Genomic DNA, 14,625 nt, shown 5'->3' with positions numbered 1-14,625 from the left:
AACAACAAACAATATTATCAGATACCCGAAGATAGATGTGTAATTCAGCATTTTACCTAACACAACAAAACCTTACCAAAATGTGTATAATAACAAAATATAACATCAAATTATTATAAATAGCGTTTGTAACCTTATATCAATTCATATTTAATATTCAGTACTTGATTGGTCCTCCTCGTGGTCTAATAACCTTCGCAAGGAGATGTGTTTACTGATGTAATCCATCTTGATTTTATCCCAACTTGTTATTAGAAGGCGCTGCAACTCAGCTACAGTAGCTGGTTTAGGGTCTTAGTTAGCAATTTTGTGACTCAGTTCTGCACAGCAGTGCTCAATGGGATTACAATATGGAGACTTTGCTGGCTATGGAAACCTTATAACATCATCCTGGTCGAGATAATCCTGTACAATGCACATATTATGGGAATTGGTATTGTCATCATGGAACATAAACTTATTGCCAAACCTTGCTCTAGCATATGGCTAAAATATCGTGTCCATGTAATGCCTGTTTGAGGCGCCATTGACGTTTCCCTGAAGGATATGAAGAGCAGTTTTCCACCATGATAAATAGCTGCCCAAACATGTACAGCAACAACCTCTTGTGGGAAAGAACATCTTCCTTCATCTGTTCTCTAGGCAAACGACGAACACGGATCCTACCATCAGCTTTAGCAAGCGGGAAATAGTACTCACATGAAAAAGTTACATATTGCTAGTGCCCTAACTATAAGTTGGCATGCTGTCCTGCCCAAGTTACATGGTTAAAGCGGTGAATTCTGGTTAATGTTGGCTTGCAAATAACCTTATTGCAAAATAACCTTGCTTGGACAGTCTTTTATTCATAATTCTTCTGGATACCCTGAAATGAATGTGTTCATGCCATTTCTGTCGTAAGCTGATGTCAGACTTCTTAACATGTTAACATGATCAAAACACAGTCATCTCGAGCAGTAGTTTTCGATGTCTACCAATACACTTTCCTCAAACAATGTTTCCTGTTGTCTGATGAAGTTTAAGGATTCTGGATACAGTACAATGGGAGTATCCTTCGGTTCTGGTGATGACTGTTTGCTTCATATCATTTTTAGACATTCGAACAATTTGATGCCCAATATATTCTGGCACGTGACGAGGCATGACTCCACATCAAGTACAAAGAAATTGTTTGAACAAAGTCGGCCCCCCAGTGGCACAGCGGTATGTCTGCGGACTTACAACGCTAGAAACCGGGTTTCGATACCCGTGATGGGCAGAGCACACATAGCCATTGTGTTGCTTTGTGCATAAGTAAAAACAAAACAAACAAACTGAACAAAGCCTTGATCTGTTTCGAAAAAGGAGTATCGAAAAAGCACACTCTTTATAGAAAACAGGTGTGTATGTGTGTTTAACGAACAAATGCCCAAAAAACTTATACACATTCATACATGTTTGTCCGATCATACACTCTTTTCTATGTTCCTACTTGGGCATTTACTCAGTAACTACTCCATGCATGTAGACAATAACATCAATATAGAATATTATGCAAACATTTTGGCCAAGACTATACTAACTACCTGAATCTATTATTGTTTCCATGCTCAGAATTTCTTTTTAATGGCTAACAAGTATAATCTAATAAACACCTAGAAATAACAAAGTCATGGCTAAAAACAACAGAATGGTTTTACTTCAGAAAAGGGAAAACACCTATACAGTTGTTCTCAGATATTTTTTCGTAATAAAGAACAGTTCATCAGCTACAATACCTTAAAGACCCAATTTAGATACTTATTACTAAGACAAATCAATGTCTGTGAGCAGGGGCGGACTGACAACATTTTTTGGAATCGGTCACTTTCAAAAATGCCCACCCCCTAAAATTTGAAAAAATGCAACAGACAAACACAAATATTTCTTTTATTAAACTAAGTAAAAATAATTGCTCGATGTCAAAACAAACAAAATAATTATACAAGGAGCAAAGAGCTTAGCTCCTTTGTTGTAGACGCATATTTGTCAAAAACTGCATTGTGGCAAGAGATTTCAAAGTTTGTTTTTTGGATATTGGATAGAAGTTATTATCTTTGGGAAAACATTTTGTATTACAATTTCTTCTTCTACAACATTTTCATTGACTAAGTTTTAGTATGTAGACGTAGGTTCAAATAAACTGTCAAAATCTCTAGAAATATTTTTTCAAACGCAAAGTAGCATCATCTATCATACGCCATGCTTAAAGAAGGTTAAGCCCAGATGAATGGAAATAGTCAGAAACAAGAATTGTAATGTCAAACATTCTAGTATAGATGAATTTCAAAGTTGGTCAAGTTTACATATAGCTTCTTGGCATCATATTGCACTGACTGACCGAAATCACTGGATTCACTGACTCGTTTCAAGACTATGAGAAGATCAGAAAGCATCTCATTCGAATAATTTCCATAACTGCCGAAAATGTTTCTAAGTGCTCCTATTCTACTGAATCACCCTGTTTGACTAAGAATGTCAAGCTTTCGAAGCTTACCATCTCCCAACTTCATTTTATCCTTCCATACATGCGTGATTTGTGTGATTCTTTAAAAAAATTAGACAATTCATTGAGTATTCCGAAAAGGCTAACTTCTGCAATACAGGCACTTCTTGCATCACCAATTACCAAGTTCAAAACGTGAGCATATCATCAAGTGTGGACATGACTTGGACGTACTTCCTTCATTAGTGCTTGTAAGTCATTGTATGCACCGCTCATATTAGCAGCCCCATCAAATGAGTCTCCAAATGCAGTGTTTATGATTAAGTCATACATCAGTTAAGATTTCCTTTAGTAGTGAATACAAGCTGTTCCCACCAGAGTATGTTACATCAAGAAGGCGCAGAAGTCTTCAATTGGCCTGGTCATCTGCAACATATCTTAGAACAAAGGCACACTGGTCATGAGTCTTGTGTACAATCCATTTGTAATGAATGAATTCCAGCCTTCTTAGCTTCCATAGCCACAGTATCTTTAATCATATTTCTAATGAAATTGAAAAGTTTCGTGATAGTTGTTTTAATTAAGAATGTAACCACTTATCCTCTAACCCTCTTTGATGGTTCCCACTTCTTTGCCTTCTGTGTGAAATCTTCCAGGTGATCGTTCAGAGCTGTATTATATTCTGGCATCAATTTAACTGCTTCTAAGAAATATTACGATTTTTAAAATGGTCTTAATCAAACACATTTGCTGTTGCTTCTGAATATTTGCTTCGATAAAGCAAAGTTTGAAATCCAATGAAGAAAATGTCAATAATACAACTCAAGACTGATCGTCTTTGAAGTACTTGGCTTTGTCGGATTAACAGCTGATCATGCCACAATCTGTGCTCAACTGTTCTTTCTTGAAGGTGCATGAAATAAGCTTGTATTGAGTCCTGAGGTAATCTTGTAGTGACATGTCTCCAGTCTGAGCTCCCTATTATCAACTGATTACTACGATTTCTTTCAGATGCAAACATCTAACAAAATGAGCAATGCAAACTCTTTTTCTTGCTGTTATAGGCCACCCAGAAGCGCTTAACATCCTTACCATGAATATATTTGCAACTGTAAACCACTCTGCTACTGTAAGGTATATCTCTATTTGGTTGATGTAGATGAAACTTCCAGAAATGTTCTTTTGTAATATATTTAGGCTTTTCAAAAAATTACTTGTTGAATGAGAAGGCACGCTTAGTTCTGGGACAGAAAATTTTTACAGGTGATTCTTGTATTATCTGTGTTTGTATCATAGTATTTTCAGTTTCTTGTTCAATCAATGTACCATTACTACCAACACTTTCTTCTGGAGCATTTAAGGATTGAATCATAAGAATTTTAGCAGGAGAATGTTGAGTGGCCTTTGGTTGATCTGATGGGTATGGTGACTGTAAAACAGTAATATTAGTTTATTCTTCAATCTGTGTAGCAGATGTACACTATCCAACCAAAAGTCATAGTACACACCTCTAATTGTAGGGAAATGGATGTGACAACGAAATATGAAAATAGTTTGGCCTATAAAGGTGATTATCGGTCATTTAGAATTGTACGCCAAACGATGAGTACACAGAAAGAGCTAACAGAGTTTCAGAGGGAAAGGATAGTAGGATGTCACTTGGGGAAAATGTCTGCATATGCTATTGCACAGCAATTAAACATTCCCAGGTTGACAGTTGACAACGTGCTGGAGAAATGGAAGAACACATGGTGACAATTAGCCCAGGAAACCACCGGGTAGACGTAAAATACTGACTGACAGGAGCCTACGTGCCTTGAGAAGGCTGGTTACCACATCTCGCCGTCCGACTCCAGAGAATCTGTGTTTGGAGATGCAAGAAGCAACAGGAAATCCTATAAGTGTTTCCACGACACGTCGAGAGCTGCATGGCATGAATTTTCACGGAAGAGCTGCAGCCCACAAGCCGTTGATAACAAAACAAATGCACAATATCGCTTAGCATAGAGCAAGGCACACCGAACCTGGACCGTGGATCTATGAAAATCGGTTCTGTAGAGCGACGAGTCACGCTACACGCTCTTCCAGTCTGATGGACGTGTTTGGGTATAGAGGATGCCTGGAGAACGCTTATTACCTGAGTGTGTTGTCCCAACAGTGAAGTTTGGAGATGGCGGTATCATGGTCTGGGGTGCTTCTCGTGGTATGGACTAAGTCCACTGGTCGCAGTGTATGGATCCATGAATGCTGATTCCCACATTAATGTTCTGAACAACTTTGTGTGTTCTACATTTTGGCAATTTTATGGTACCGGCCCTTACACCTTCCAATATTATAACACTCCATGTCCCAAAGTAATGATTGTGAACGCGTGGTTTGAAGAGAATAACATCGGAACATTGCAGTGGCCTGCATAGAGCCCCCGACCTCAACCCGATAAAACATCTTTGGGATGAACTGGAACGCAGAATTAGGGCAAGGCCAAGATGGCCCTCTTCAGTAGTGGAGCTTACTAATGCTTTAAAGGAGGAGTGGAGCACAGCAACACCAACTTTTTACCAAAAATTAGTAGACTTTCTTCCACGATGCATTGAAGCAGTCATTAAGGCCAAAGGCGGGCCAACACTATTAATTTCTTGGAATAAATACATGTTATGTTCATAACTACTTGTGTCCCATGACTTTTGGTAGGATAGTGTATTGGAAGTACCTGCTCTTGCATCTAAAATCAGTATCATTTTCTTGTAATGATTTTTAAAAAGTGCTAATTTTAGTCTAAAGTTTTAAACTTTTTTTTATCTCTTCTTTCTTTCTTTGCGTTTCTTTGCACCACTTTTGTGTTTATATTTCCTACCAGCTTCACCTATTTGTGTTATTTTTCAAAAACAAAGCAATTTTCTAAAACAAAAGATATTTTCATATCATACCAATATTAGATCACAAAAAGTAATTACTCATGATTAAAAAGACTAGTAAAAATAATAATAAAATTAAATTACAAATGTTAAATGTACAGTAACAGTTACAATTATAACTTTATACTTTTAGAACAGAAAACAATAATCTAATATCTTAATTAAATAAAAAAAATCATTTTATAATCTAAATAAAAGAATATTTCGTAATCTTGAAGAATAGTGTTGGGTTGACTTTAATTATTTAAATGTAAGAACAAATTTAAACTAGTATTTTTGTACACACAATGACTATAGAAGCATTATATAGTTCGCTACAGTGTTTAAAGGGTTAATTGGCGCGCCAAACTGCCATCCCAACAGTTTTTTTTAAAAAGTAAAAGCCAATTTTCGTTTTAAACTTTTTATTTGATATAATATTTTTTTTAAAGTTGTTATGTTTTTGTTTTTATTAGACAAGTTTACGGGCTCTCGGTTCACATCCTATCTGCCCGTATGGTCAGTTCGGCGCTGTCTATGGGGAATTAAAAAAAATTATAATAAATTACTTATTGAGAGCCTATTGTAGCTAAAATAAAAATACTGTTGTTTAATCACTGTTAAATGTACATTATTATTGGAAATATGTTTCGTTACCTCGTGGATGATTACTTCTATTATTTTTTTTAATTTATTTTGCCGTATTAATCTTCTGTAACCAATAATTAATATTATTAAATGATTCTGAAATACAATGAAGGTCAGTCATATCCAAGATCTTAGAGTGTGTCAATCTAAAAATTTAGTAATATGGATTCCTTGACCTCTAAACATTTTCCTTCATGCTTGAATTTGTTTCTTATTTTTAGTCATGACAAGATTTGTTCCATATCTAGAATTTACGTTTCTAAGGCGATTATGATATTTTTTTCACACATTTTGAATTGGTGAATGGATTATTATAATACCTTTGATTCAAGTTTCTTATTTTATGAAAATATCAGATATCTATTATGATGCAAATAAACTGATAACGTAATTTAGTTTTTTGTTAAGATTCAAAGTTTCTCTAAATTAATTTCAAACTTGTAACAGTGATAAATGGAAAGTTTTTGTTGCGATGTACCTGTTTCTTTAAGTGCTTTTAAGTGAGATAACTATTTGTATATTATACAACAGACAGTCGTACTTCAATAAATAGCAGTAAATACTGAATAACCTATCAAGTCATCAAAAAAGGAGACTATAAGAAGCATGTTATTCTAAAACCTCGAATAAGATTTGTTGCAACTTCCGGCTAGTTGAAGTGCTCATAACCTATTACTGTTTAATATATTTCACACTTTCGGATTGTGTTCCTAACTAACAAGACTCAGCTGTTTTCTAATCTTAAAAGTAACCTATATTTGATGGTAAACTAGAAAGTGGGGAAATAAACTGCCTCTAAAGTTAACAGGATATGATGGCGTAATGTTATTTCTGTTATACGATAAACTTCCAGTACTCTAACACGATGAAACTGGAGCAGATATTTGTCGATGCAGTGATGCTGGCTAGAGTAGAACCACCACACTATTTTTATTTAGTTATGAACCTAGAGACATACACGAGGATGCAACATGGTCTACTGACTATTTATTGTCAATAATAAAACAACACTTGGGCTCGTATTGTAATGCGTAGAAACACAAATGGAGAGTACCATCGGTCACTCATTTCTTAACAAAAAAAAATTGTCACTTCTGATGTTGCTTTCATACACTACTTACAAATTAAAACAAAACTTTCAACGTTTATTCCAAAATGCTAATAGAAATTATAACTTTTACAATGATTCAAGGCCCTGCTGACCTTTATTTAAAAACTTTCACTACAATAGAGACCACATCTATTCTGAACTGGTTGCTTATGCAAGCAGAACTAAAGTCCTATTGGGAGAAGGCCATCAATTCTCCAACACATGAACTGGATGTAGCTTAGTGTTTGGCTTGATGGACTGCATAACAGAACGCTCTAGATTTGAGTTCTAATGTAAAATGAATTAAAGTTATATGCCATTTTACTTGAGTAGGATCATGTTGAGGTTACGAAGCACACTAACTATACGATTTATACTGATTTGCTTAGCTCTATAAAGACCCTGGAATCGCCAATTCTCTTGGACATTCAGAAAAGACTGGCTCACTTCACTTTATCGTCCATTTCTGTTAAATGTTTCCAGATTCCTGGCCGTGTTTGTATTCATGGAAACGAGCTGGCCGATACTGCAGCTAAATCCGTCTGCTCTGGCATTGTAACAGCCTTGCCTGTCACTTATATATGCTTCAGGCCTATCGTCAAGGTAAGGCGGCTTCATGCTAGCTGACAGTCGTTTTGGTGTAAGCAACATCACGTCAAACTTTTCCAGATAAAGCGTACTGTTGTTGTTTGGTCGTCTAACTTTCATAAGTTTATGGGTACTGTAGAACATAGTTGTAATAACATTTTCTTTGAATTTATTTAGGACAAAACTGTTATATACGTTTCTACCCCACGAGAATAGTTAACCCTCTCCGCGTAAAACCTTAATCCTACGAGAATACCGAAACAAAAATTAAAATCATTGAAATGAACTACCGTTACAATTGTTGTAAAAGAAGAGTGATAGTGGCATTTTACTCTATACAAACGCTTCTCAAGAAAAAGAGAAGACTTTTCTGAACAAACCATTGTCAACATATACAGTTTTTACAAAGAAATCAATAACTTTTAATTTTTAAACTTCAATTATTGTCTACATAAAACTACCTGCAAAATCATCTTTATCTTCTGTTGTTTATTTGCTTTTACTTACTGAAAATCGCTGAAAGTTATCCTTGTATTTAAATCAACAAAACAAGTACTTACGAGTTTATTACAAGAAGAAATCCAAACGATCACACTGTCTCTCGATAAAGAATACTATGCCAGTTGGGGCTTATAAACACAGGTGGCGAAAGTTGTACCAATGGAAAGCAAACAACATCACGAGCTTTCCTAAAATAGATACATCTAGTTCATCTGAAAACATAATGTAACTACAGACATCTTCGAATGAAAACAAAAATTCGTCACTACAGTTTTTCCTGCTTATTCCATTAAAATATCTTGATTAAAATGATTTCAATCGCCTTGAAATAGCCCTTCAAAAGTTGATATATCTCTCTAATACTTTCTTTGTTAACCATTTTAATCAAAATATTACGTGTACGGTTTGATAGGCATATATAACAACCTGCTACTGGACACATCATCCAGACCCTATCTGGGAATGGTATCGTCAGAGATAAGTATAGATAATTAAATTAAAACACCTTTTTTAAAGTTTTGAAAGCATTGCTTTGTCAGTTGGGTACCCTCACTATTAATGATATTTTTGGCCTTAATCCCAATAATATCTCACAAGATTCGGCCAGCTTAGAAAATTAGGTTAGTCCTAAATACATATATTAAAATAATAATGCAAAATGATCTTTATAATAAAAGTATGGTAATAAATATAAATTAAACTAAAAAGTAACGACATTCAATATACTAGATAGTACAGCCACTAGTGTTAATGCTGTTAATAAATAATACAGTATACCTTACTTGGGTAGCACAGAAACACTAAATCAGAAACTGTTAGTCGTAAAGGGTCACTTTGTCAAATATTACCAATTTGTGAGAAAAGAGGTACACTGTTTAGATAATCCCTGCCATACAAAAGAATATATCGCATAACTATCGATGCTGTATCATAAAATATGTAAATTATGCAACAAGTGTTAATTATATGAAGTGCATTGATTAATTTTTTTCTTGTAAGTCAAAATAATAGATTGTCAAATTTATCATATATGTACAAAATAATATATTTCTACTTTTTCTTGCTAAGGGAAATAGTAGTATTTTTCTACAGTGGTGGAAACATTTATTGCGTCACCCAATTTTTTCACATTTTCTTTGGTTCCAGTATTTTTTACGAGATTGTGCATTGTGGAAATGTCAGAACAAGTGTAAAACGGTTATGGGCCTTTTCTGGTGTAAGTTAACTCATATTTCAGTCATCCAAACACATATATACGTATTTATTAACAAACCAACTGTGACAAACGTATTAAAGCAAATGATTAACAAATACTTGGCAAATACAAAAATGTTCTCCAAGTGAGTAAATCTCGATTTAAAGATAATGCCACTAATGTAATTGAAGAAGATACTATGCTGGTCAGGTAACAGCCCAGATATCAACCTTATCAAAACTGCTGGAAAGCAATGGGTATAAAAGTGCGAGAGAAGAATCCGAGAAGTATCTTGGAAGTTCAGGAAACCCTAATCTACGTATGATATCATGAACTCACTCCTGTCTACAGTCAGTCCCTCGAGCACTCTATGTGACGGCAATGTCAAGCAGGTGTGAATGCCAGAGGGGACACAACCATAAACTAGAGTAAGAAACATACTCTGTGAACATCATTTTTTCCTTTCTTTTTGAAGATGGTCCTTCACCTCAAGCAATGAAATAAAACCTAAGGCATCTTTTCAAAACACGTAAAGTTAAATTTCCTCTTTCTTTCACTTCCACTGTATAGAATACATGAATATTAACCGACCTTTTTAACCCTGTGGCATGGAGAAGAATCATCCTAAAATGTGTACTGGTCAGTTCCACTGAAGTGGTCCTACATTTTTGGCCTCAACCAGGATTCGACAATCTTGATGTACTTGTCGGCATTGACAACCCCTTTCACAAAATACACGCATCCTAAACTCTAGCCACAGATGGATTATCATATAACTTGACTCTGTGGATGCTTCATAGTTGCATTCAAGCATGGTAGACGAAACTCTTCTCCACACTGATGTTGTAAAAAGTGCTTGTGATGAGATTCGTGCAGGTTTAACTTTGATGCATCTGAGAAGATCACTTTGCTCCAAATTGCTTCAGGCCAGTTAGCACGCTCTTTGGCTCAGTTTAGTCTCATCTTCCTCATCTTGTTAGTATTAGGATTTGTTTTTTGGCTGTCTTGTTGTGAGACCATCTGAACATAGGCAAGACCTGGTGGTTCACAGAGTGACACCTTGAAGTTTCCTGCCATGATCTTTTGAGATCTGTGGACGATAGCCGACGATTCTTTAAGCTCATGCATTGCAAAATACAATCGTCAGCTGCTGTAGAAGCTTCCTTTCTACTCCTTCCCTTTTGCCAGTGTAAACAACTAGTCCCTCTCTAGCTTTGCATCCAGCAGCTCATAGTAGAATGGTTAAATGTAATTCTTCTAGCATTCTGCCTTGTCGAATGTTTGCTCAAAGAAACAAAGACTTAGTTTTCCAGGGAGTCGACTCACAACCTTTGGTCATGGTAGCAACACACGCACATTGTAGCAGATAAGCTTCTAAGTTGACTCTCAGTAAAAACCTGTAGTTATAGCCGAAAATGGCTGATGCAATACCCAGATAGCCTGTAAAGCTGCTGGTGTAATAATTAGACAGTATTGCATCATCCATGAAACACATTTGCACCTACACAAATTAGGGCTTCAAAACAGATGATGATTTCAAACATTTGGGTGATGCATTAGACTTTTCCACTATAGTATTTTGCCCATATTGTATTTTGTTTTTGTTTTTTTATTGAGTAAAATATTTTTTAACTTATCCACACTTTTTAAAGATTATGTTCAGTTTTTACTTCTTACAGAGTGAAAGAAAACTGTCTTGCTTGTATTAGTTGTTTGAGAATCAATACATTAAACGTTTCTTAGTTTCAGAAATAATATGTCGTCAAAGTTTTCTAACATGTTGTATAACATGATTAGATATAAAAGAGAACGTGTCGTTACATTTAAAATAGTTTTACAAAATATTATAGTAATCAATGTGTTTTCATTATGATAACTGTGAAAGAATATATTCTAAAACTTGTTCTAATTCATTGGAAGAATATGTCTAACTTGTTGTTTGGAGTAAAACATTGTTCTAATTTTGAAGAAAATGTACTGTCTAACTTGTCCTAACACAACAAAAAATGTTAGCTATGCAAAAAATAGATATATATATGTCTAATATGTCTCTGCTGTAGACATATTTTTATACAAAAGGTTAAAAAATTTGAAGATGCAAATCACCAAGACACGTGATCACCACAGAGATATAAAGTCGCGATGTAATGGCATGTATTGGTCCTATATTTTGATATTGTTTGTCGTTTTGTAGCTAGTGTGATGCCACAGAAAACTGATTACTTTTGAAGAAGGGATATAACAGGTTTTCCAACACAAAATATTCATACTGTCAGATCATAAAGATGTGTTAAAATCGATTGTTTAGAATTTCTAAGATTTAAATATTCCTTCTATTTAATGGAATAGGATAAAAAAGAGAATATGGATCAACTTGAGGCTCTAGGACCACCCAGAACGCAACTTGTAATAATAAGTTGTACCCCAGCTGTGGTAATTCAAGTGTTGCACCTTGTAGTAGGTGAGAATCAATGTACACAAAGGTCAGTGGCCAAAGTCGTCCACGTGCTGAAGGCAACAATATCCAATGTAATGGAAAAGGATCTCCATCTGGAAAAATCGACATAAACCATGTATACAAAAGTTGCTCCCAAGACGTATCTAATCAACCATTTTACACCTAAGTAGGTGGAGAATGAAATGGGTATTCATGATATCCAATACAAAGTCAATAGCTGCAATGTATTTGGGTTTCTTTGCTTCGGACTGTTAAAATGGCTACTAGAAAACTGCTTTCCTCATACACTAAATGGCTTATGAAAGTCTTCAAAAAGCAGTGATGTACTTTTGACACGATATATTTACGACGAAACATTTCACAATGGAAACTATACTGCATTGCTATCGTCAAAATGTACTGCTATCATAAAGAGCATGACCAGATGTGATGACACGGACTCTAACGACATGAGGGGGCTTCAAAGTCATTTTAATATAATGTACTGAACCTCTATATAATTTTTCCGCTGTAACATTGTTATAATTTAGGATAACATTGTAAGTAAATAAACAATAATAAACGTTTACCAGAGATATCAATCAATAATATTAACTATGAAAACAAAAGTTCACATCTAAATATATACATAGTTTCATCATTCTGGTATTTATTATGTCCAGTTTAAAATTATTGTTTACATCCTAATTACATGTTCACAATAACTATATAGAAATCACTTAAGTATAAATCAACCTGCTTTTGTTTAATTTAAATCTTACTTTTTACAATTGTGTTAGTCCTATAAATATTATGCTTAAAGTTGTTCATAATCACTTTTCTTTGGCCTCTACATTTCAGATTATATTTTCAATTTTACTTTTGTTTAAAAGAAAGAAATGTGTAATATCACCAGAATTATGTACTTTGGTAAAACTTATCAAATTGGACAAAACCTTTTTTGTTTTCAGAGGTTAATCCACATCTTTATTGTGTTGTTTGACGTTTTTTAGATACTCTAGAAATTACCCTCCAATATTTAATATCTACATATTATGTGATTTCAGTTTATTATGGCTATTTATAATTGTCCTAAAACTATAATTCATACAGTTATTCTATGATTGTGTTGTTTCAAGAATCTACAAAACATCCTTAAAAATCTAACTCTTGCTTTCATTGTTTATATTTAGGTTGTTTCAGCATCTGAATACATTTGTTTTCTCTTTTCAGGTTTTTACATACATTATTTTGTTTGATTTTAAGCAATTAAACAGTTTGTAAACCTCCAAGATTTTAGGACATAAAATTATTGAATCAATGAAATGACCACAAACTCCAGAGAATTTTTCAAAATTATTTTTTCGTTTGTTTAAGTTTTTTGGCTTTGTGCCTTCAACAAGAACATACATGAGTAGTTACCTGGGCTGTTGCATAGCACACCACCAGAGGGCGCCATACATATGTCCACCCCAGCCAGTAGGGAAGGAGGAAGTAGAGATGATGATGTCATAGACACCAGTGATGATAAAATCATAGTTCCATGAAGTGTCACCAAAGGGCGCGTTTTAATGATGCCTTGACAAGTGGAAGACAGAGAGAGAGAGTTGCTAGGTGTGTCGTCATAGTCCCACAAAGTGGAACCACAGGGCACTGGCACCATGACGGGTAGAAATTGACCAGAAACAATGGAACCAGAGGGACCATTGCTAGGCCACCATGATGATGTCATCATAGTGTCTCAACATGCAATTACGTCATCAATGTGTAGATTTAAGTATGTATCCAAAGTAAAACTAATATTTTAACGAGGCATTTATTATAATTCTGTTGCATGTCAGTATTTATCACACATCATTTGAACAAGGCAAATATTATAGCCCATAATTATCTGTCATCAAAGGATCTTATCAAACCTAATGTTTTTATAATTATTGAACAAGACAGGTGATATTAATTGAAGGTACTGATTAAAGTTTTTGCTTCTATATTTAATCATACTTTTTGCATTTCCTAACATTTTAATTACTTTAACTAACATCTATTTGTCTTGAACAGGATGCTTATTTTCATGTTTAGCTTTATAAGTCACTAAAGTTTAAAGGATTACTATTGTCGAGAGATGTTTCCATCTGAAGGTCATTTTGCTACATCTAAATATAATAAATGACTGACACACTCTTTAACTAATAATTTTACTATTATAGATATATTTAAAATAGCAACACTTACCATGCACTCGAAGTACTATATAATTAAAATTCATAAAACTTTCCAATTTTAAAGTACTTTCTTCTTCAGTAGACATTGAGATAAACCTCTGTCTGATGTCAAGACTGCTGTTTGATTGGAAAGCTTTGACCCTTTGTGTCACCTAAGACTAAAACGAGTAATGCTTTCGTTTCTATTAACCAGAAATTATATTTCTGTATCTTTCAAACTTCATTTTATGTACATTTGAACACAAATGAGCATAATCGTAAAAGGACCTTTAGTTATAAATCAAGTGATTAATCTTTGATTATTTCAACGAAATTTTCCTCACAAAGATTTTGGAACAATGTTTCAGTAACATGAATTATCTTTTCACTTAAAATTATACAACTGAGTGTTCTGTGATTTTATTATATAAAATTTACGTTTTGTTGTAACCAAATATGCTGTTGTATAAGTAAATTAACAAGTATCATACATATTTAACAAAACTTCAAGTATAATAATATACTGTTGCGTCAGCGAGGTCACGTGACTAGTGTCACGCCACCTCTCGAACCTTCGGGAATAGTCGGGAGATTACTAGATATAGGG

The 14,625-nt window shown here is 34.4% G+C and overlaps 1 protein-coding gene across 1 annotated transcript in view; it reads right to left on the bottom strand.

The window, feature by feature from the left end:
• LOC106457048 (galactosylgalactosylxylosylprotein 3-beta-glucuronosyltransferase S-like) overlaps positions 1 to 8,290 on the bottom strand; it is a 35,838-nt gene extending 27,548 nt beyond the window's left edge. The window contains exon 1 of the mRNA XM_022383194.1: positions 8,245 to 8,290. The gene's annotated coding sequence lies outside the window, so the exon portion shown is untranslated. The remainder of the gene's footprint in view (positions 1 to 8,244) is intronic.
• Between the last annotated feature and the right edge of the window lie 6,335 nt (positions 8,291 to 14,625).

This window comes from Limulus polyphemus, unplaced genomic scaffold (genome assembly GCF_000517525.1).
Source record: "Limulus polyphemus unplaced genomic scaffold, Limulus_polyphemus-2.1.2 Scaffold14, whole genome shotgun sequence".
NCBI classification, from domain to species: Eukaryota; Metazoa; Arthropoda; class Merostomata; order Xiphosura; family Limulidae; genus Limulus; species Limulus polyphemus.
This window is presented reverse-complemented; position numbering and strand designations above follow the sequence as displayed.